This window comes from Sus scrofa, chromosome 1 (genome assembly GCF_000003025.6).
Source record: "Sus scrofa isolate TJ Tabasco breed Duroc chromosome 1, Sscrofa11.1, whole genome shotgun sequence".
Taxonomy (NCBI): Eukaryota; Metazoa; Chordata; class Mammalia; order Artiodactyla; family Suidae; genus Sus; species Sus scrofa.
The window spans coordinates 257,856,426-257,878,661 of NC_010443.5; the positions used below are offsets into that span (position 1 = coordinate 257,856,426).

General features: G+C 39.1%; 1 long non-coding RNA gene across 1 annotated transcript in view; it reads right to left on the minus strand.

Annotated features, from left to right (window-relative positions):
* LOC102163214 overlaps positions 1-22,236 on the minus strand; it is a 39,908-nt gene that overhangs the window by 11,927 nt on the left and 5,745 nt on the right. The window contains exon 3 of the long non-coding RNA XR_002339313.1: positions 21,007-21,134. This is a non-coding gene — a long non-coding RNA (uncharacterized LOC102163214). The remainder of the gene's footprint in view (positions 1-21,006; positions 21,135-22,236) is intronic.

Here is a 22,236-nt window from a genome sequence, read left to right on the forward strand (position 1 = left end):
GGTCTATCAGAAAGATAAATTAAGAAAATAATCCCATTTACAGTTACATTAGAAAAAAAATTAAATACCTAAAAATAAATTTAAACAAGGAGGTGAAAGATCTATATTTAAAACTCTGAGACATTGATGAAAGGAATTGAAGACAACACAATAAATGGAAAGATATACCATGCTCATAGATTGAAAGAATTAATATTGTCAAGCAATCAGCAGAGTCAATGTGATCTTTACCAAAATCCAGTGACATTTTTCAAGGACTAGAACAAATAATCCTAAAATGTATACTGATCCACAAAAGATCCAGAAATCCAAGGCAATCTTGAGAAAGAAGAACAAAGGTAAAGGAATCATACTCCCTGATTTCAAACTATACTACAAAGGTACAGTGATTGAAACAGTATGGTACTGGAACAAAAGCAGACACACAGATCAAGGAGACAGAAGAGAGAGGCCTGTAAAAAACCCTCACTTACGTGGTTAATTTATCCAGGACAAAGGAAGCAAGAATATACAGTGGTGAAAAGACAGCCTCTTCAATAAATGGTGCTTGGAAAAGTGACAGCTGCATGTAAAATAATCAGACTGTAACTCTCAAACTCAAAATGGATTAAAGACAAATGTAAGACCTGAAACCATAAAACTCCTAGTTGAAAACATATGCAGTATGCTCTTGACACAGATCTTTGCAATTCCTTTTTTGGGGGGAGGGATCTCTGTCTCCTACAACAAAGACAACAAATACAAAAATAAATGGGACTATATCAAACTAAAAAGCTTTTATAGAGTGAAAGGACATCATAAACAAAATTACAAAGCAATCTACTGAATAGGAGAAGATACTCGCAAGTGATATGTTCCGTAAGGTGTTAATATCCAAATTATATAAAGAAACAGCATAACTCAATATAAAAAACCCAAACAATCTGATTTAAAAAGGGACAGTGGACCTGAATAGACATTTCTTCAAGAGAGACAAACAACTGGCCAACAGACACATGAAAACATGTTCAACATTATTAATCATGAGGAAATGTAAATGAAAATCACAATGAGATATCACCTTACTCTTGTCAGAATAGCTATCCTCCAAAACAAAAAAACAAAAACAAAAACAAAAAACTCCACAAATAACAATTTTTGGCAAGGATGTGGAAAAAAGAGAACCCTTGTACACTATTGGTAGGAATGTAAGTTGTTGCATCCACTATGGAAAACAGTATGAAAGTTACTCAAAAAACTAAAAATAGAACTACCACATGATCTAGCAATTACACTCTAGGTATATAACTGAAAAAAATGAAAACAGTAATTCAAACAGATTCATGCACCCCAATGTTCATAGAAGCATTATTTACAATAGGCAAGACATGGATGGAAGAAACCTAAGTGTCCACTGATAGATGAATGGTTAAAGAAGATGTATTAATTATGTACACCATGGAATATTACTCAGCCATGAAAAGAATGAAAGCTTGCCATTTGTTACAACATAGAGGACCTAGAGGATATAACACTAATTGAAATAAGTCAAACAGATAAAGACATACTATATGACCTCACTTATATGTGTAATCTAAAAACAAAACAAACAAATGAAACAAAATAGAAATGGACTTATTCCTCATTTCACAGAGAGCAAACTGGCAGTTACCAAAGGGAAAGTAGGATAGATATTTGGGCAAAATAGCTAAAGGAAATTAAGACGTACAAACTTCCAGTTATACAATAAATGTCACAGTGATGTAATATGTAGCATAAAGAAATACAGTCAATAACACTGTGACATTTTTGTATGGTGACAAAGTGCTACTAGACTTATTGTGGTGATCATTTTCTAATGTATGTGAATGTCAAATCACCACTTTGTACTGGAACAAAAATAATATTGTATGCCAGAGAGTTCCCGTCGTGGCGCAGCGGAAATGAATGCGACTAGGAACCAAGAGGTTGCAGGTTCGGTCCCTGGCCTCACTCAGTGGGTTGAGCATCTGGCATTGCTGTGAGCTGTGGTGTAGTTTGCAGGCACAGCTCGGATTTGGCATTGCTGTGGCTGTGGTGTAGGTCAGCAGCAGCAGCTCTGATTAGACCCCTAGCCTGGGAACCTTCATATGCTGCAGGTGTGGCCCTAAAAGGACAAAAGATAAAATAATAATAATAGTAATAATAATAATAATAATGATATTGTATGTCAATTATACCTCAATAAAACTATAACAAATAAATAAATAGAGGGAGTAATGAATTTGGGAGCTACTCCCAGGGAGTAAATGCAGGGCATTATTCAAAGAACAGTAATTGTTCCTAAATTACAGGGTCCTGACAATATTTATGCAAAATTGTGACAGCTATGGCACTTCCATTTCTACCTCCTCCTTTTAGGTGGATTGCCCTTTGTAGTTATCCAGTCTCTAGCTCACCAATGTATGTTAGGTCACTGAGGGAAGATGTTGACTTTTTAGGTCACAGGTTTTTAGATAAAGAGTGATACATAAGAGGATGTATCTCAGGAATCTAACAACACCTGGACCCAAGGTAAATAAGACTCTGGAACTGGAGTCTGAGCTTATGAGTGCTTTGATCAGTGGCTCCTCTTGTAGCTTCTGCAGAAAATAAAGGGAAAAGCCACCTGCTTCTGGGGAAGAGGATCTCTGCTGGACACTCTCTGGCAGCCCCTGTGGAAACAGATTGTGGGTATATTTGTGTCTTGCTTCAGTAAAGCCTCCAGGATGGAGATCCCTCTGAGACTGTCTTTACATTTAGTAAAAGTTCCCAGATGGCTAAGGGTCTGCCACATGAAGCTCGTAAAGGTTGTCTTTCAACAAATTTTAGAGCAATGCATTTCTGAAATGTATCATATGCTTCCCTGATTCTTGAAATAGCAACGTCAGAACATCGATTGTGTTTTCCTATGATGATACCTTCCTCATACTCTTCCTTCTCCTAGAACAAGCTGATTTCCACCTATAAGAATCCTCCCCATCCACTAAAAGCTGCTGAAATACCACTTCTTTGATGAAGAATATCTTGATCCTTTCTCTCCAACTAATTTAATAATACCATATAATTATCATGATAACAGCTATCATTTATTGAGCAGGTACCATAAACTAATTGCCTAAATGACATGATATATATATATATATTTTTTTGTCTTTTTGCCATTTCTTGGGCCGCTCCCGCGGCATATGGAGGTTCCCAGGCTAGGGGTCTAATCGGAGCTGTAGCCACCGGCCTATGCCAGAGCCACAGCAACATGGGATCCGAGCCGCATCTGCAACCTACACCACAGCTCACGGCAACACCGGATCGTTAACCCACTGAGCAAGGGCAGGGACCGAACCCGCAACCTTATGGTTCCTAGTCAGATTTGTTAACCACTGCGCCACGACGGGAACTCCCACATGATATAATTTTTTAAAACAGATAACTGTTGTCCTACTATTTGATCCACGGAGATGAGTTAGGAAGCTGCAGGATTTTCCAACTGAGGAAATAGAGGTTTAGAGATTTCCTGAACCTGCAGAAATTATCGACCAAATGACATCTGTAAGTAAAGGAGTCAGGAAGAGTCCCAAACTGCACTGCTCCCAAATCAGACTGCTTTCGATTTATATGATCCACCTCTAAAGATCTACTTTAATGGGAAAGGATGATACTCTTTTTCCTGTTCCTCCTTCTCCTAGGATATTTCTCCTTTCCATACTAGCTTACTTTGTGAGGTGATATGAAGGAGGGATTTTAAAAGTCAGTCTGTGGCACGAGACTGGCTGTGTTAAATGCTGACTCTCCCTTTCTGCCAGCTGTTAGATTTGGGGTAAAAGCGCTCAGTTATCTCCATGCTTTACCTATAAAATAGGGACCAGAGTAACCTCCCTATAGAGTCATTATGATTGGTAGATGTATCAATTCATACACAACACCTAAAACAGTGCTGGACATAGTGAGAACTCAATAAATGTTACCTATTATATTTATTCCCTTCCCTTCCTTCTTGCTCTCTATCTCTCTCCCCTCTCTTTATGTTTTGAGGTTTTAAAAAAATAACAATTTGGCCTCTATTGATGAAGCTGAAAAGTAAATACATAGCAGGTGCAGGCAGAAAGCAGATGGAATTCACTCTGGGTTTCCTTTCCTGTTAGCTCTGGACAGGTTTGCAGTTTGCATAACTTGTTCTCTCCCTTCTTCCACACAGCCCTGTATGGGTGGTGTCTCTGTATTTGTTATTTAATTCACAAATTATTTCCACTTCTTTTTTCCTTCAGCTACATCACCCCATTCTTCCTATGTTAATAACAGTTGTCATTTATAAAGTACTTACTCTGTATCATGCACCCTTCATACTTTTATATAATACTTACCTGGTCCCTAAGACATCAGTATGTCATAGATGAGGAAATTGGGATTTGATACAGATAATATCTTAAATTTATGTTTGTGATTATTTAATATTTATGTAACATCCCAAAAAAGATAAGAGGCTTCAACTTATATGGAAACTTTTACCTTCTGAAATTTTCTCCTGTAGAAAACAGAGAAACCACCAGTGATCATTGGATATATGTTTTATTTCTTTTAACCAAAAGTGTAACTGAGTTCAAAGATAACTTTTAGGAAATAGAATCTGGGCTAGACAACGTTTGATTTGTTGGAAATATTGTCCTCAGTAGGAGAAAGGAGTTGAACCAGTCATAGTGAGATGATCTCTCTTTCACTTGGATTTGGGGAGGAAATAAGCAAATAAGCTATGAGCCCTCAGAGTCTAGCACTTATGATGGAGCATGATAATGTGAGAAAAAAGAATGTATACTTGTATGTGTAACTGGGTCATCATGCTGTAAAGTATAAAATTGACAGAACACTGTAAACCAGCTATAATGAAAAAAAAAATCATTACGAATTCTAAAAAATAATAATAATAATAATACAAGAAAAGGAAAATAAAATAAAATATTAGGGCCTTAGGGAGTTGCTTCTGTTCTAATGACAGTTGTAGGGATGAGGTTCAGACTGTGCACTGGGCCTACTGCATCTGGCATTGCACTCATCATGCCATTGTCTTGTTCTGAGAGCCAACTCTATTCCTTCTGCTCTCTCTAGGAGAGATATTGAGATATTATTTTTTCATTCTTTCCGCAGAATAACTTCCTTTGCTTTCTTGGAGTTTCTCTCTTTCCTCATATCAACCATTGCATATGACGTAGCAAACTCTGCATTTGGCTCTAGGCCTGGGTACAAATGTATCAGTCATGTTTTATGCAACCTATGCTGGATAAAAAAAAAAATCTCTAAATTTTATTGTGTTGATAATATGTGTTATGTTTAATTCTTAAATTTCTTGGGAGTTTTGGGTCAGCTCCAACTCTTAGATTTAGCTGAATTCCACATATCTTCTCCCTCTGTAACCAAGGCTGAAGGAGAAGCTACTGTTTGGGGCATGCTGTTCTCATAGAGGTGGCCCAGAACAAAAGAACCTAGCCAAGCCAAGAAATCAAAGTGAAAGCTTCTTTCCATATGAGATTAGCGTCATGTCTGCTCATAGCACATTGGTTGACATAGAACACATGGTAAAACCCCATGTAAATGGGGCAGGGAAGCATGACGAGGCTGGGGAGAGAATAACTGTGAACAAATGATATAGAATAAAGAAAACTGCAGAGTTCCTGGTGTGGCTCAATGGGTTAAGAACCTGACCACTATCCACAAGGATTCAGGATCAATCCCTGGCCTTGCTCAGTGGGGTTAAGGATCCGGCGCTGCCGCAAGCTTCAGTGTAGGTCACAGATGTGGCTAGGATCTGGGCTTGCAGTGGCTGTGGCTCTGGCTGGCAGCTGTGGCCCTAAAAAAACAAAACAAAACAAAACTGGACCTGCCGTGTCAATAGCCCATTATCAACTGTCATAGTGAAAATTCTTGGCAGAAATTCCAATTCACTTAGTATAGCCCAAACTATGAATTGGTTTTCCTGAACTATGTGTCCACACTTGAGTAATCAGCAGGAAAAGGGGATATAAGAGCATTATATAAAGGGAAAGACGAGAGTTGCAGCCACAGGCAAATTATTTAGGAGGGATGCATGGGAAAGGCAAGCAAATTCACTGAGCTTGTGTTAACTGGATGTTGACCTATTGGCTTTTTTCCCCCTTATTATTAACCTCATTATTATCATCAGCTTCCCTTTTACCAGCTCTCTGCCATTGCCACCATCATAAACACCATCATCTTTATTACCGTGATGGCTTTTCCAACTGCGTCCTATTAAATCCTCACTACCTTGTCAGCTTCATCATCTGTACCACTATCTGCATCATCTTGACCCTCAGCATTGTGGTATAGTATTCTTTACATACTTACTCTTTATCTTAACCTCTGTGTGGTACCCATGGAGTTCAGGAAGGAATTAAATTCTCCCCCTGCCTCAAGGAGCTGGCACTTGTTTCAGTAAATGAACAAACATAATATTACCATGATGATAGCTATTATATCTTACTGTATTTATTAGCTTAGGATGAATAAATGATCCTAGTTGGTCCAATGAGAGTCAGCTTCACAACTCTGTCAGAAGAAGTAAATGTCTCTCATTGGACATATTTAAGGAAACATATAGCCTAGAATACTGATGGAAGGCACCTCACAAGTATTAAAAAAACAACCTTAAGGATGAAACCCACACTGAAGTGGAAAGAGGAGACAGAAAACTCCGTTTTTCTTGGTGACATTGTTGCTCTATTGGATCAGTCTCTACCTGCAGCTTACCTATATGTCTACATTATATGTATTTGATACAATAAATTCCCTTTATTGTCTAATGATTAATTTCTTTTTTAACTACAGAAAGCATCCAAAATTATATAATTAAACAAATGACCTTCACTAACTTCACCAACACCAATGTCGCTAATTCTACAGCTGGTACAATTTCCATGACTGCCTCCACAACCTCTCCGGAAATCCTTAATTGGTTTTCAAATTACAGATAAGAAGAAAAGAAGCACAGAGACATGGTGAGGAGATGTCTTAAGTTCTGTTGATATTATTTTGCATTTTGAAAAAAAACTTCCTGTTTTGCCTGTACATTTTATATCAGTAAACCTGTTGGTACTAAAGCAGTCTTAGGGGCATGGATAATACATCTTGTGTTCCAAAACTAATAAAGTGATTTAAATTTTTTTATTTTTTATTAAAGTATAGTGGATTTACAATGTGAAAATTTCTGCTGTACAGCAAAATGACCCATTTATATATATATATGGTTGTGGTCTATTCCAAGTGACTGGATATAGTTGCCTGTACTATACAGTTGGGCCTCACTGCTTATCTAAATGTAATATAAAGTGATTTTATATCTGAAAATAATTTTTAAAAATATCCAGTATTGGGAGTTCCCATTGTGGCTTAGCAGTAATGAACCAACAAGTACCCATGAGAATGCAGGTTTGATCCCTGCCTTGGTCAGTGGGCTAAGAATCTGGTATCGCCTTGAGCTATGATGCAGGTTTCAGATATGGCTCAAATCTGGCATTGCTGCAGCTGTGGTATAGGCTGGCAGCTGTAGCTCTAATCCAACCCCTAGCCCCTAGTCTGGGAACTTCCATATGCTGTGGGTGTGGCCCTAAAAACAAACAAACAGCAAAAAAAAAAAAAAAAGTATGGAATGCATAAGCAGTAAGGTGGTACATTGGGAAGTGCCCTGGATGACCTCCATTTTTGAAAAAAAAATCCAGAAGCCTACCTTCTATGAGTACCAGCCACTAACTTGCATGTAAACTTAGGCAAGTTCTTTTCCCCTTCTGGACTTCAGTGTCTTCATCTATAAACTGACAGGGATGGTCCAGGTTCTCACTAAGGAGTCTTAGATTCTAAGGTGGATTTCAGATTTTCCTGAGCACTGGAAAATTTTTAATAGATTTAGTATTTCTGGACAAGTCATACATCTAAGTTTAGTAGCTTATACTTGTAGAAAAACAGATACAGAATCATAGACTGTAAGAGCCAGAAAGGACCACTGAGATCACCTAACTCAATTTCCTTACATTGGAGATAAGGAAACAGGATCCAGAGAGGTTAAGTGACTTATGCAAGGGCACCCAGGCAATTTCACAGCCTTGCCTTTCACTCACTCCTTATGACCTTCATTTATCTGATTTTCCTGAAATAATCCTGCCCTATCATCTCTTCTAACGTTGAGAATTCCCCAGTGGTAGGTTTTCCTCACCTAGCGAATGAATTATAAGTCCAAGAGCTCTTGCCAAATGAGACTTAGTTATTCCTGCAGTCTCCAGGCCTCCTAGCCTGACAATCAAGGCAAGTTGAATGAATGAACCTCAGTGAGAAGTGAGGTCACTTTAGCCATCCCCTCTGCCTCTGCAATGCTTTCCCTCAACTATTCCAGATGAGTTGGTTTGGTGACATTTTAACCTTTAAAGAATGAGGCTGGAAATGCACTGAATTAGCTGAGCTTGTATCCCAACTCTCTAGAAGATGCTAGGAAAAGACTCAGGAAGACTCATCTAAAATAATCTGTATCTGTATACCACTGCCCCATGTTACTTGTCTCAAATTTGCTTCCCACTTCTGACACACTGGTCAGGTAATGGTTGTTAATGGACATAATGGCTATTAGAGAGTTTCACTGTGAAATTGTCAGTTCTGCGAGTTAATAATCTATTAGCTTCCTATGTCCAAAGCGAGGAGGGGCAGGTCCTCCTTGACTTTTGCTGACCTCTAGAAGCTGAGAATCCAAAGGGAGATTTTAATTTGCAATTATAAGGAACGATGCAAATGGGGGCCTTTGAATGTGACTCCCTGGAGTCCTTCCTTGGGACTGATATCTGTGAAGGAGGTTGTCAGCTTATTCTGCTTAGAGTAACCTGTAGGGGTCACAGTAAGATCACACACAAAGTCCCACATTCTCCTTGAAAGAAAAAAAAAATCTACGAATTTTTTAAGAAACCATTCATGGTGATCTTTGCAGGAAACTAGAGACTCCTCTCCTGCTCATTCTCCTCTCTGAAACTCGAAGCCAAGAGACCAAGCTGAATATGGATGAGCTTGCATTTCTGTGATCTTCTTTACCTCTTGTCCTCTTTCAGGCAAAAGCAAGGTCATGGCTTCAGAACATGAGTCTCCCTGGAATGCCCTTCCTTGGAACAAGCATGCCAGGGAAGGAGCTGTAGAGTCACGAAAGAGATTCAGGAAACCTGGGTTCAAGCCCTATTCCTGTGACTTTCTGCTGGTGTCATTTTGCCAATCAGTGTCTGTTGTATTCATCTCTTCGGTAGGGTAATACCTACTTCACAGAGCAAGTGTGACTGAGTTATATAAGTAAGATGTTTGGCCCACAGTTCATGCTCAAGAAACAGTTTCTGCCATTATTATTATTTTAATAGCCACCAGATTGAGAGAAAATATTATTCAAGACTATTAAACTCAGGAACAGTGTTTGCCTAACTTTAGGATGCACAGAAATGTCATTTGGGAAGCTGATTAAAACACAGATTCTAGACATTAGCCCTAGAGAGTCAGATTCAGTAGCAGCAAGTCTAAGAATCTACATTTTTAACATGAGCTCCAGGTGATTCTGATGCAGGTGGTTCATGAGCCACACTTTGAATAAAATGTCATGGAGAGGAAAATGAGCAGCAAGCAGGCTTAGCAAATATTTGTTGATTCATTGATTGACTCATTGGGGACTCAAGCTCTCACCTGTAGAGGAGACTGAAAGTAGGCATCATTTTATCCCTGTAGTAATCAAGAAATCTCTCCACATGCCTAATTGCATCCTTGCCTGCAGTAACCAAAGCCTGTTGGTGTTAGTAAAAGTGAGAACAAGTGATCAGCAGCCCCATCATAAAAGCACTTTAGATATTTGCAGAGAGTGGTCATGTCATCCCTTGCAGTCATCTCATGGTTTCAGGAAACTTTTTTACTTGCTATAATTTCAAGTCACTACCATGATTCAATAAATGATCTCTAATGAATAAAGTCCTGATAAAACATGCATAAGGATCAAAGACTATCAGAACTCATTGGGATCTTGGAGATTTTCCTGCATAAATCTCTCATTTGACAGATGAGCCAATTAAGATCTAGAGGTCACATCATACATTGGGGACAGGATAGGGATTTAGACCCTGGGCTTCCTGGATTCCATTTCAGTACTTTTACTGCTATATGGTGTAGACCTAAATTTATTTTAAACCAATGAACCCCTACCATTTTTGAGGCACTGTGCTGGGCACCGTTGGGAATGAGGAGGTGAGCCGACCTGAGAATACAGTCCCTGCACTAAAGATCACTGACTGGTGGAGAAAACATGAAATTAACAGGTTGTTTACAAGTAACACATGATTGTAAATTGTCCTTATTTTAGTAAGTTGGAAATTGAGGATAAGAGTGGGCCCAATATCAAATACTATCTGAAAGAGCCCAAATGTGGTCTTTTATTCCATTCAATCAACAAATATTTATGGCAGGCGTACTCACTAGGTGCCAGTCCTATACTAGGCATTTGTTACCTAATGATGAACAGGACTTCCACTACGCCAGCAGAAGGGAGCAAAATAAATCAAGTTCTGCAGCTCAAGGTACAGAGATCTGCTTCCTCTCCTTTAAGCAAAGACCAACTGGCTTGCAGTCATCCTGGGAATTTCAAAAGGCAAAGAAGGCAGTTCCAGAGAGCTCAGGCAAGGAAAGCCAAGATTCTTTCCTGCTTAAAACAAAAGTGAGGACATAATCCATGGAAAGTCAAATCAATCTGTCCTTACTCTCTGGAAACCCAACTGCTAAGGACCCATAAAGATAGATGGCCGATCTTCAGGCTGTAATTAAATTTGCCACAATTATGTTCCCAGCAGTCAGATGCTAGAGCCATGAGGAAAGGAAACTCACCCTGGTTACCCTCACCCACGTTAAATGTTGAATTATCTTACAGTTGATAGTTCCCTAGATTCCTCGACCTTTAAATGCCGAACACTACATGCCTGTTGAATTTTAATCAATTTATTTTTTTCAACTGGAAATGTCAGACTTCTGTATGGAATTACCCAGCGCTGCTGATGTGACAAAGACTCAAAGTTCAGTGTCTGAAGTCAAGGAATAGCAGAGGAACCAGCATGCATCAAGAGACATCATTTGCAAGCAGCCAAACAAGGTAGTAAGAGAACATATATTTTTCATTAGCTTTCATTTAGAGGTTTGGGAACCTGAATTTGTCTCCCACCCTCCAGCATGAATAAACTTCTTGGGATTGCTAATGATATGTACCATGTCACTAAGTAAGATGAAGAGGGAACATTATTTCTTATTTATAAAGAGCCTACTGTGTGTCAATGTAACAGTTAATTCTCAAACTCTGTGATATAATAAAATAATTATAATTCTTATTTTATAATCTGAGGCTTGAAGAAACTTGCTAGTTATTTCAGAGCTTGTAAGTGACAGAGCACAGTTTAAACCATGGACTTGCTGACTCCAAAACACATGCTCTTGTTATTATACCAACTGCCCTGAACTGAGTCTATATTCCTTTACCCATTTCTTAAAATGAGTCAGTCTTCAAATGTCATTAAGCTGAGCACAACTGGCTCACCCAATTTACACCTACTCTTGGCTTACCTGATCCAAAGTCCTCATATTCATGTATTATTGTATTCACATAAATAATGTCTATAATATTTGTCTACTATGAAAAAATCATGTGCAGCCTGTTCTCCACTATAATCACTGGTCACTGGTCACTGGTGTCTGACCTCCAGGAAAGGTGTCGGGCACATAGTAGGTCCTCAATACATGTTTGTTGAGTTTTTCTCTTTCTCGGTTTCTGTTTCTCTCTCTGTCTCTGTTTCTCTCTCTTTCCTTCTTTCTCTCTCTCTTCCCTCAACATGCATCCCAGCATTTATCTCTAGGTTAAGAAAATGCCAAACCAGTTTTAGAAATTCATGTGTCTCCCCCTTCATTGAGCCATTACTGTCTCCCTGGCTGGCTAAATGAAGCTAACATTTAAGTCAAAGAAGAGGCCCCAAGGTAATAATGGAAATGCAGAACTCCACTAATCATCGACTAGTTTCACCTTTTAAGAAAAGGCTGGTTGGTCAAGCCCTCAGTTTCACAGCCCACACCCCATTCATATGCCTCCTTTCTGTCTAGAGAACTCTCTGCTCAGCAGGCTTAGCAGACTGAGAACTCCTAGGCAAGAGTGGACCTGTCCAGGGCTGTCACTGCAATCTGCCTCCATCTCAACATAGAGGAAAGTGCTAAAAGCTTATTTAAGCAGCTGACAGCAGACAGCCTTAGTACCCTTAGGGTAACTTTTCCATCAACTGGTCCCCTGGGGAAAGAAACCTGCCAATGACCCAACCCATCTTTGTAGCTCCATCTGTTGCCACTTACCCTACATCTTTTACTCAAAGGATTGAACTCAAATGCACACAGTGGCTGAGCAGATAATATAAATGTGTAGACTGGTCCAAAAGATTTAGACTAGATGCTCCCTATGAAAGAGGCGGCTATTACCTACCTTCAGTAGATTGTGCCAGGGACAAAGATTGCCCTGTGCTGCTATGATTTCAAATTTTCAAAAGGATTTTGATATGTGTATAGGATACTTGTCAATCTTTTTTTTTTTTTTTTTTTTTTTGGCTGTACCCACAGCATGTGGAAGTTTGAACCTGTGCCACAGCAGTGATCATGCTGCATTCTTAACTGCTAGGCCATAGGGAACTCCAGGACATCTGTCAATCTGAACAACTGCTTTAGGTGTTCTAGAATTAGATGTGTGGCTGTGGAAACCTCTCTTCTTTAGTCCTGCAGTTCCCTGTAATCAGTGTTTTCTGACCCCAGGATTTTCTTCATGCTGTTCCCTCTACCCAGAATTCTTGGGTTTTTGTCCCCATCTGTACATATTCTGAGTTCTGAGATGCCACCTCCACTGTGACTCACTTCCATACCTGTAACTGACTTTTATTTCCTGTGTTCCCAGGGTGTATTTCACAGACTTAAATAAATGCGGTATTTTATAGACTTTGAGTTCCTTGGATCTCACTCAAAATTCTATTCTCTTCCTATATCATCTATCCCTAGTACTAATAATAAATATATTTTGAAACAAAGACCGAATTAACACACTAATGAGCAAATAAAAGAAGATGTGGTGTGATAGAAGGAGTAAGCATCATGGAGACAGACTTTGGTCTTTGGGTTCCTTTGGTCTTTGGGTTCCAATTTTAGGTCTGCCACTTACTAACTTGTGATCTTGGAAATATTACTCTTTCCGCCTGTAAAAGAAAGGCAAGATGGCTACACTGCAAGGTGGCTGCGATGACTACGGAAAATGAGCTTCAGAGCCCGGACCTATGCTCTCACTTCTCCTATTCCAGTGTTTTTTAAACATGGCTGATCATAAGAATAATTGAACCATTTGTTATTAACATCCAGGGCCCACCCAGGGCATATTGCATCAAACTCACTAGTGGAAGAGTCTAGGGTCGAGTGTTTTTATAAGTGGAAGAGCCTAGAAAATAAAACACACTCTCCTTAAAAAGGACACATGCACCCGCATGTTCATTGCAGCACTATTCACAATAGCCAAGACATGGAAACAACCCAAATGTCCATTGACAGATGATTGCATTAAGAAGATGTGGTATATATACACAACGGAATACTACTCAGCCATAGAAAGAACAAAATAATGCCATTTGCAGCAACACGAAGAGAACTAGAGACTCTCACACTAAGTGAAGTAAGTCAGAAAGATAAAGACAAATACCATATGACATCACTTATATCTGGAATCTAATATAGGGCACAAATGAACCTTTCCATGGAAAAGAAAATCATGGAATTGGAGAATAGACTTGTGGTTGCCAAGGGGGAGGGAGTGGGATGGATTGGGAGCTTGGGGTTAGTAGATGCAAACTATTGCCTTCGGAATGGATAAGCAATGAGATCATGCTGTGTAGCACTGAGAACTATGTCTAGTCACTTATGATGAAGCATGATAATGGGAGAAAAAAGAATGTATATATGTATATGAAACTGGGTCACCATGATGTACAGTAGAAAAAAAAATTGTATTGGGGACTTAACAATAGAAAAAATAAATAAAAATAAATATACCTTAAAACCTTCAAAAAATAAACAAAACACACTCCTTGTTAGAGATTTAAAAATTTTAAAAAGCTCTAATAGTAGCCTTTTGGATGACTCAAGGTATTTCAATTTTTTGGGTCACATTTACTGCTAATATTTAAAGAAAAATGGAATATACCTTTATTCCTTGCCTTAGTCTGATGATGAGGCCATGCTCCAAGTAAAAGCAGTGATTGGAAATTTATCAGTAGGAATCTTCTTATGGAGGCTATTTTATTTTGTTTCTTTTTGGCCATACCCATTGCATGTGGAAGTTCCTGGGCCAGGGATTGAATCTGCACCACAGTGGTGATGAGAACCACAGCAGGAAAGCCACTGAGCCACCAGGGAACTCCTTCTTCTTCTTCTTCTTTTTTTTTTTTTTTGTTGTTGTTTTTGTTATTTGTGAAAGTTATTTTATTTTATTATTTTATTTTATTTTTTGTCTTTTGTCTTGTTGTTGTTGTTGTTGGTGGTGGTGTTGCTATTTCTTGGGCCGCTCCCGCGGCATATGGAGGTTCCCAGGCTAGGGGTTGAATCGGAGCTGTAGCCACCGGCCTACGCCAGAGCCACAGCAACGTGGGATCTGAGCCGCATCTGCGACCTACACCACAGCTCACGACAACACCGGATCGTTAACCCACTGAGCAAGGGCAGGGGCCAAACCCGCAACCTCATGGTTCCTAGTCGGATTCGTTAACCACTGCGCCACGACGGGAACTCCCGAGAAAGTTATTTTAAAAAGTACTTTCTGGAGCTCCCAGTGTGGCACAGTGGGTTAAGAATCTGACTGTAGCAGCTCTGGCTGCTGCAGAGGTACATGCTCAGTCCCTGGCCTGGTGCAGTGGGTTAAAGGTTCTGGAATTGCTACAGCTGCAATGTAGATCACAGCTGTGGCTTGGATGCAATCCCTGGCCTAGGAATTTCCATATTGTGGGTGTGGCTGTAAAAAAAGTATTTCCAGATTATGTAGTATTCTACTAAAATGTTATTAGCACCATAAGTGTAGGGAATTTGTCTGTTTTTTTTTTTTATTGTTATATTCCTACAATTCAGATTATGCCTGAAACATAGGTGTTCAATAAATGCTTTTTGAATTAGAATCAGACAACTCCATATGCAGCTCATGTGTTCCAAGAATAGACTCACATACTGAATATCAAATGGTTCTTCCACTTAACTCACAGTCCAAAACAGCATCTGGGGTAAAACCAGGCAAAGGACACTTTGAGTCCCAGCAAAAAACCTCACTAGCTGAAACTTCAGCAGAACAATGATGGTTCTAGCTGCCTGTTTATCTTCTCATTAGTCACTTTATGGACTGTCTGTCTAAGCACATGCCTTCCTGATGTGTAGGACCAAGGGATGGATAAGAAAGATGGAAGCGTTAGGATGAAAAATAAGAAATCTTAAATTTCTTTGTTAAATCACAATGGGATGAAGTAGAAATAGAGACAACTTATTTGCTCAATCACTGTATTGGTCAAAAACAATTTCAACAACAAAACTATAAATTGAAAAATAAAAAAAACTATTGTGTTGAATACACACGTTTGTTCATACAATCCGAGAAAGCAGTGTTATAATAACTCATTGATTAAATCAGGAGCTAACTGTAATTTTACAATTTATCAAAAAGAATCAAGTATCTAGCGAAAGGATGGAAGTTCCCATTATGGCTCAGCGGTAATGAATCCTACTAGTGGCCATGTGGATGTGGGTTCGATCCCTGGCCTTGCTCAGTGGGTTAAGGATCCAGCGTTTCTGTGAGCTGTGGTGTAGCTCACAGACATGGCTTGGATCTGGCATTGCTGTGGCTGTGGTGTAGGCCGGCAGCTGTAGCTCCATTTCAACCCCTAGCCAGGGAACATCCATATGCCCCAGGTGCAGCCCTAAAAAGAAAAAAAAAAGTATCTAGGGAAAGGAATATGCCCCTTTGCCAAAGGAGGAAGAGACAAGATAAGGATTAGCTACCAGCTGGCCAAGGCACAGAAATCCATACATAAGTAATCAGCAAACAAATATATAAATAAATAGCAAATATATAAATAATGTATTTCAGGACAAGAAAATACTATGTAGCTGAATGTTATCTTGGGAAAAGCTAATCTAGGATTGCACAGTCATTTGAAATAAAATATTAGTTAATTCTTCCAATTACAGCATGATTCCTTTGGTAGAATGAATTTTTTTTCTATTTTTTCTCCTTCCCTTTAATAGAATTCTACATCTATGACCTTTGCCATGTGGCTTTGATGCCTCCAAGCACAGTAGGTGGACTGTACAACCCCATCTTGACCCCACTTCCAAACACTTTGGGCTGAGTCATCTGACTGACTTTGGCCAATGATGTTTTGACAGATATGCCGTGAACAGAGGCTTATGTGTGTGTTCAGTTTTGGTCTCTTGTGCATTTGCCCCCCACCATGAGAAGACTGCGCTCTGGATAGCCTGAGGCCCAGAATGACACACCTGTGACATGAATGACACACAGCTTGTGGCAGGGCACCTACCCATCCTCTTTCCATGCAGCTAGTGAGTGAAAGAGTCAGGATCACAAATGATTTTGCTGCAAAACCACCAAAATTTTATGCGACATCATCACAGTAATATCTGCCTATTCTAGTCTCCATAAACTGGCAACTTCTCATGAAGTTGTTCAAGGTGACTTTCACTTCACCTGAGTTGCCCTGTCCCCTTGCATGCATGGAACTGGAACTGCAGGAAGCAATGTCATTTATGGCATCTCTGGTAGAATCTCGTGTAGCTGCTTGTGACACGCTGGGCGATAGGTATACAGAGACCAGCCAGGAACTGTAGGTCTTAATGACTCTTGGTCTTATGTTGAACACTAACTGTAAAGGGAACTAAGGCCACATGACATTCTGCTCAATTATGAAAGAAATCTTTATTGGTAAGGAAAGTTTAGATTGTGCTATAGTGATTTTAAAAATCTCACAAGTTTAGTAAAACTCAGGTATATTTTTCATTATCCTCCATCTGGTGACTCAGTGATAGAAGCTGATGGAGGCTTCACCATCACCCTACAGCTGTGCCATTTCAGACACATGGCCTCCATGGTCAATGTGGTGGCTAAAGAGAGTGCAAAAGGGTCTTAAATTGGCCATTAAATACTTCATCTTGAGATGATCCATATCACCTCCTCTCACAGCCCATTGACCAGTACTAGACACACAGACCTACGAGACTAACTACAAGGCAGTGGGGACATATAATATTCTCCTGTGCCTGAAAAGAGAGTGGAACTGGATACAGGTAAACACTGGAAATCGCAACCCCAAATCATATTGTTCTAGTTTATTAAATGGAGAAAATAATCAGTGGGTTGTCAATGATTATAATAATAATAATGATAATTATTGTGTCAAACATGACACCTGACAAGCTTTAATGGATTGATATGCGAACACAGTTTTAAAAAAAAACATACCCTGGAGTGGAGTTCTCTTGTGGCTCAGCAGATTAAGGATTCAGCATTGTCACTGCAGCAGCTTGGGCCATCACTATGACTCAGGTTTGATCCCTGGCTTGGGAACTTCCACATGCCACGGGTGTGGCCAAAAAAGGAAAAAAAAATATCCTGGAGTATAACTAGTGATATATACATTTAAAGTGAGTATCTCTATTAACATGAAAGAATATTCAATAAGTGCTTACTGGTACTCTGAGCGGTGGAAGCCTCTAAGATACTACTTTCTGTACCTCAGTTTGGGGTAATGAACTTGTCTGATATAATTGGAATCCCACAGGGAAAAGGGCACAACCTTTTGAGCCCTTTTGGGAGTAGAACTGTAAAGGATATGAGGTAGGAAGATGGAGCATTTTAAGTTTCTCCATAGACCTAAATGGCTTTGGGGTAGATAAAACATCTCCAAATTGCTCTGAAGCCATCCAAGCATTAAAAATTCCATGTAACAGAGAGTTGTGTTAAACTGAAATTAGACACCATGTCGACATGCAGCCTGGGGGAAACAACCAATTCTGCCCTAGAGGTCAAGGTTGGCCAGGAGCAGGGTTAGTTATGGAAGAAAGCAATCAGGGCTCATAATGCACAATTCCAACAACGTTTACCTACTATCTAATGAGCCAGACTCCCCAATAAATAAGAAATCAGTGCCTAAAGTACTGAAATTGTGAATTGGGCGAAATAACCACAGGGATCATAAAACTATTTTATAGGCTTAGAAACATAGAAAGCTGTGTTTCACAGTGAGTCACGCTATACAATTTGTAGGTCCATACAGGAAGAAAAATTGGTAATAGTTAGGGAGTTAATAAGAGCGAACTAGATGGAAACGGTGCCTTTGTATCTTGGGCATGATTTTATTTCTAACATCTCTATTGGGTATAGAAAGTAAGATCTGCCTGGGAAGTAACATTGTCCAGACATGACTCCCTAAAGCATCATTTTACTTTTGTTCTCCCAAGCAATTGTGTTAAATTTCTGACTATCTCATGTGGCCACCCCTCCTGAGGGTCAGCTGCTGGATCACAAGACTTCATTTTCCCAGCTCGGCTCAGAGTCCTGTTCTCTAGAGCTTCTATAAAACTACTTTGTTTTGCTATAAGGAACAGTGAATACCAAAAATGACCATTCTTTGAATGCTAAGAAAATATGAGGTGACTCTAATATTGGGTTGAGAAATTGTGTATCTATGTAAATAAAGTGACACACAGGCTGTCAGTGCTCTTAGGAAGGCCACTGCCTTCAAGGCTCTCGGATATCTAATTGTTTGCCCTTCTTTTTTTTTTCATTTTTTTAAAGTTTTATTCAAGTATAGTTGAGTTACAATGTTCTGATAATTCCTGCTGCAGCACAAAGTGATTCAGTTATCCATGTAGGCACATCCATTCTTTTCCAGATTCTTTTCCCATATAGACCATCACAGACTATTGGGTAGAATTTCCTGTGCTATACAGCAGGTTCTTGTTGGCCAGTCACTCCATATACCACAGTGTGCATTTGCCAATCCCAAACCCACAGTCTATCCCTCCCCCTAGCACCTGTCCCCTTTGGTAACCATAAGTTTGTTTTCAAAGTCTGTGAGTCTATTTCTGTTCTGCAAATAAGTTCATTTGTATCCTTTTTTAAAATATTCTGCATATAAGCAATATCATATTATATATGTCTTTCACTGTCAGACTAACCTCACCTAGTATGATAATCTCTAGGTCCCTTCATGTAGCTGCAAATGGCATTATTTCACTCTTTTTTATGGCCTAGTAATATTCCACTGTATACATGGACTATATTTTCTTTATCCATTCCTCTGTTGATGGACATTTTGGCTTCCTTTCAAGTTTTGGCTATTGTAAATAGAATAGTGCTACTATGAACATTGGGGTGCATGTATCTTTTTTTTTTCTTTTGTCTTTTTAGGGCCACACCTGTGGCACATGAAATTACTAGGCTAGTGGTCGCATCAGAGCTGTAGCTGCTGGCCTACACCACAGCCATAGCAACACCAGATCTGAGCCATGTCTGAGACCTATACCATAGCTCACGGCAATGCTGGATCCTTGACCCACTGGGCAAGGCCAGGGATCAAACCTGCATCCTGATGACTACTAGTCAGATTCGTTACTGCTGAGCCATGATGGGAACTCTGGGGTGCATGCATCTTATCTGCCCTTCTATATTGGCTGAAGATAAATGGTGTATGTTAGAAAGAATCTACAATGTTTGCATCAAATTTTTTTTAAGGGCTAAGAGTGTCATTCTCATGCACAGCTTCCTGGGGTGAATTAGAACTTACATCATTTTATAGGTCATCTTGCATAAATGTGAAAACACATGAATTCAGCACAATACACACATTCACACATGTATGTACACATATGTATATACACATACATATCTGAATTGACTGTTATTTCCGTGGCCTGATGCAGCTAGGGAACACTAGGTTCTTTATTTAATTTGCAATGGATTCTGGCCAAATGCAAGTTCTGTACTTTGAAGAGTACAGCATTAAAGCATTCACATTTTTCCCCCCAGTTAGTAAAAAACATTGAAAGTAAAAGCTATCAGAGACTCTTAGAAAATCCTTCCCTGAAAGCCTAGGTATTTTGGCCATTTTCATTATAATAACTATTTCTCCACCTGGGGACAAGAATAGACTTGAAACATTGTTATCTGGAGACCATAGAACACAAGGTGTGAGACTTTCAACTCTCAAGGAAGAATTTGTGTACGTTGCCATAAAAGTAGACAATAAATATTGAAATAGTCGGCAGTCTTTTTATCTTATATCATGGCATGGTAAATGTTTCATGCTTACTACTTTGTTAAGTCCCTATTCACAAACAGGAGAAACTTAACCTAATTTTCAGTATTTTTTGCTAGAGAAGGGAGGAAGCCCCACATACAAAAGGAAAAGTTGTCACAGGATATTACTACTGTCAGATATGCTGAGAGTAAGTGAAAGGCAGGGTCTCACCTCTAGGAGAAGTAGTGTGGAGGTGGGTCAGCTGAGGCTGACAAGGGTGATCAGAAGTACCTACTCACCTCTTCTAAGAGAAAAGGAGGGCTCTGTCCTTCCAGAAATGAAAAAAAAAAAAAAAAAAAAAAAAAAAAAAAAAAAAAAAGAACCAACTCTGGGAACAAGCCAAGAAGCCCTATCCGGTATTTTCTTCATTTTGCACTATGTTTTACAGTAGAGAATAAAAACATTTTTTAAAGGAATAATCTTTCCTTACATATGTTTTCTAACACACCCACTCACCGCCTTATACAAAGAATCTAGTGTCTCTGCGGATCCCTAGGAGACCAATCTTCCTCTGTATTCATGGAGTTCTTTCTTTTCCCTCCTCATATCTTCTTACTCCTTGCTTTTATTTATCTCATTCTCATCTTACCTTTTGAAAATTTTCTTTTCTATTCTCTCTCAAGTCATAGAGTTCAGGCATTTTTTCATGAAGTACAAAATATGCCCCTTGCAAAGAGATTTGAGGTTCTGACGGCACGCAAATCTCAGCATTGACAACTAAAATTGAAAGGGATGGAAAGAAGTGTTTTAATTTGGGGGATTCACAGCCTTCTTAATTCATTTTCATTTCTGTCTAATGTTTTTGTGCAAATGGGGAAGAGAGAGGTGTTATTTATCCATCTTCTTCAAACAAAAATATAAATTCCATGTACATTTAAACATTCCGGGTCATCAAAGTCTGTTGGCCACTGTATTGCCTACATTTGCTCCCTGATTATCTCGCTCTCAGACTTAAGTGCCCTTGGTCACCCCTCTGTCCCAAGACCTATCCCATCTCCAACATCACCTGCCTATATGCACACATGTACATAAACACTCACTTCTTTTCTCCTTACCTGATAACTAGTTCTCTTTAACTCTTTTCTTGGGCTTACCCAGGTAACTCAAAATCTCTCTCATCTTTTTCTTTTTTTCTAATTTTTCTATTGTGTTAAAATATACACAATAGTTTTTATCATTTTAATCATTTATAAGTGTACAATTTGGTGGCATTAGATACATTCATAATGTTGGCTAACTATCACCATTTTCTATACCCAAAACTTTTTCATCATCCTTAACAAATACTTTGTACCCACTAAATGATAATTTCTCCTTCCTCTCTTCCCCTAGCCTCCGGTGACCTCTTTTTCTACTGTCTGTCTCTGTGAATTTGCTTATTTCAAGTACCACATATAAGTGGAATTGTGTAATATTTGTGTATCTTTATCTGGCTTATTTCACTAAGCACACTTTTTTTTTTATTAGAGTAAAACACTGTATTACACTGTTGCATCAATATCTGCTGTACAAAATAGTGACCCAGTCATACATATATATACATTCTTCTTTTCACACTATCTTCTATCATGTTCTACTCCAAGAGATTGGACGTAGTTCCCTGTGCTGTACAGTAGGACCCTGTTGCTTATCCATTCTAAATGTAATGGTTTGCACCTACCAATTGCACCCCCACCCCCGGCAACCACAAGTCTGCTCTCTGTGTCCAAAACACAGTTTTGAAGGTCCATCCATGTTTCAGCATATGTTAACATTTTATTTCTTTAATACATTGAATAATATTCCATAGTACGTATATACCATATTTTATTTATCCACT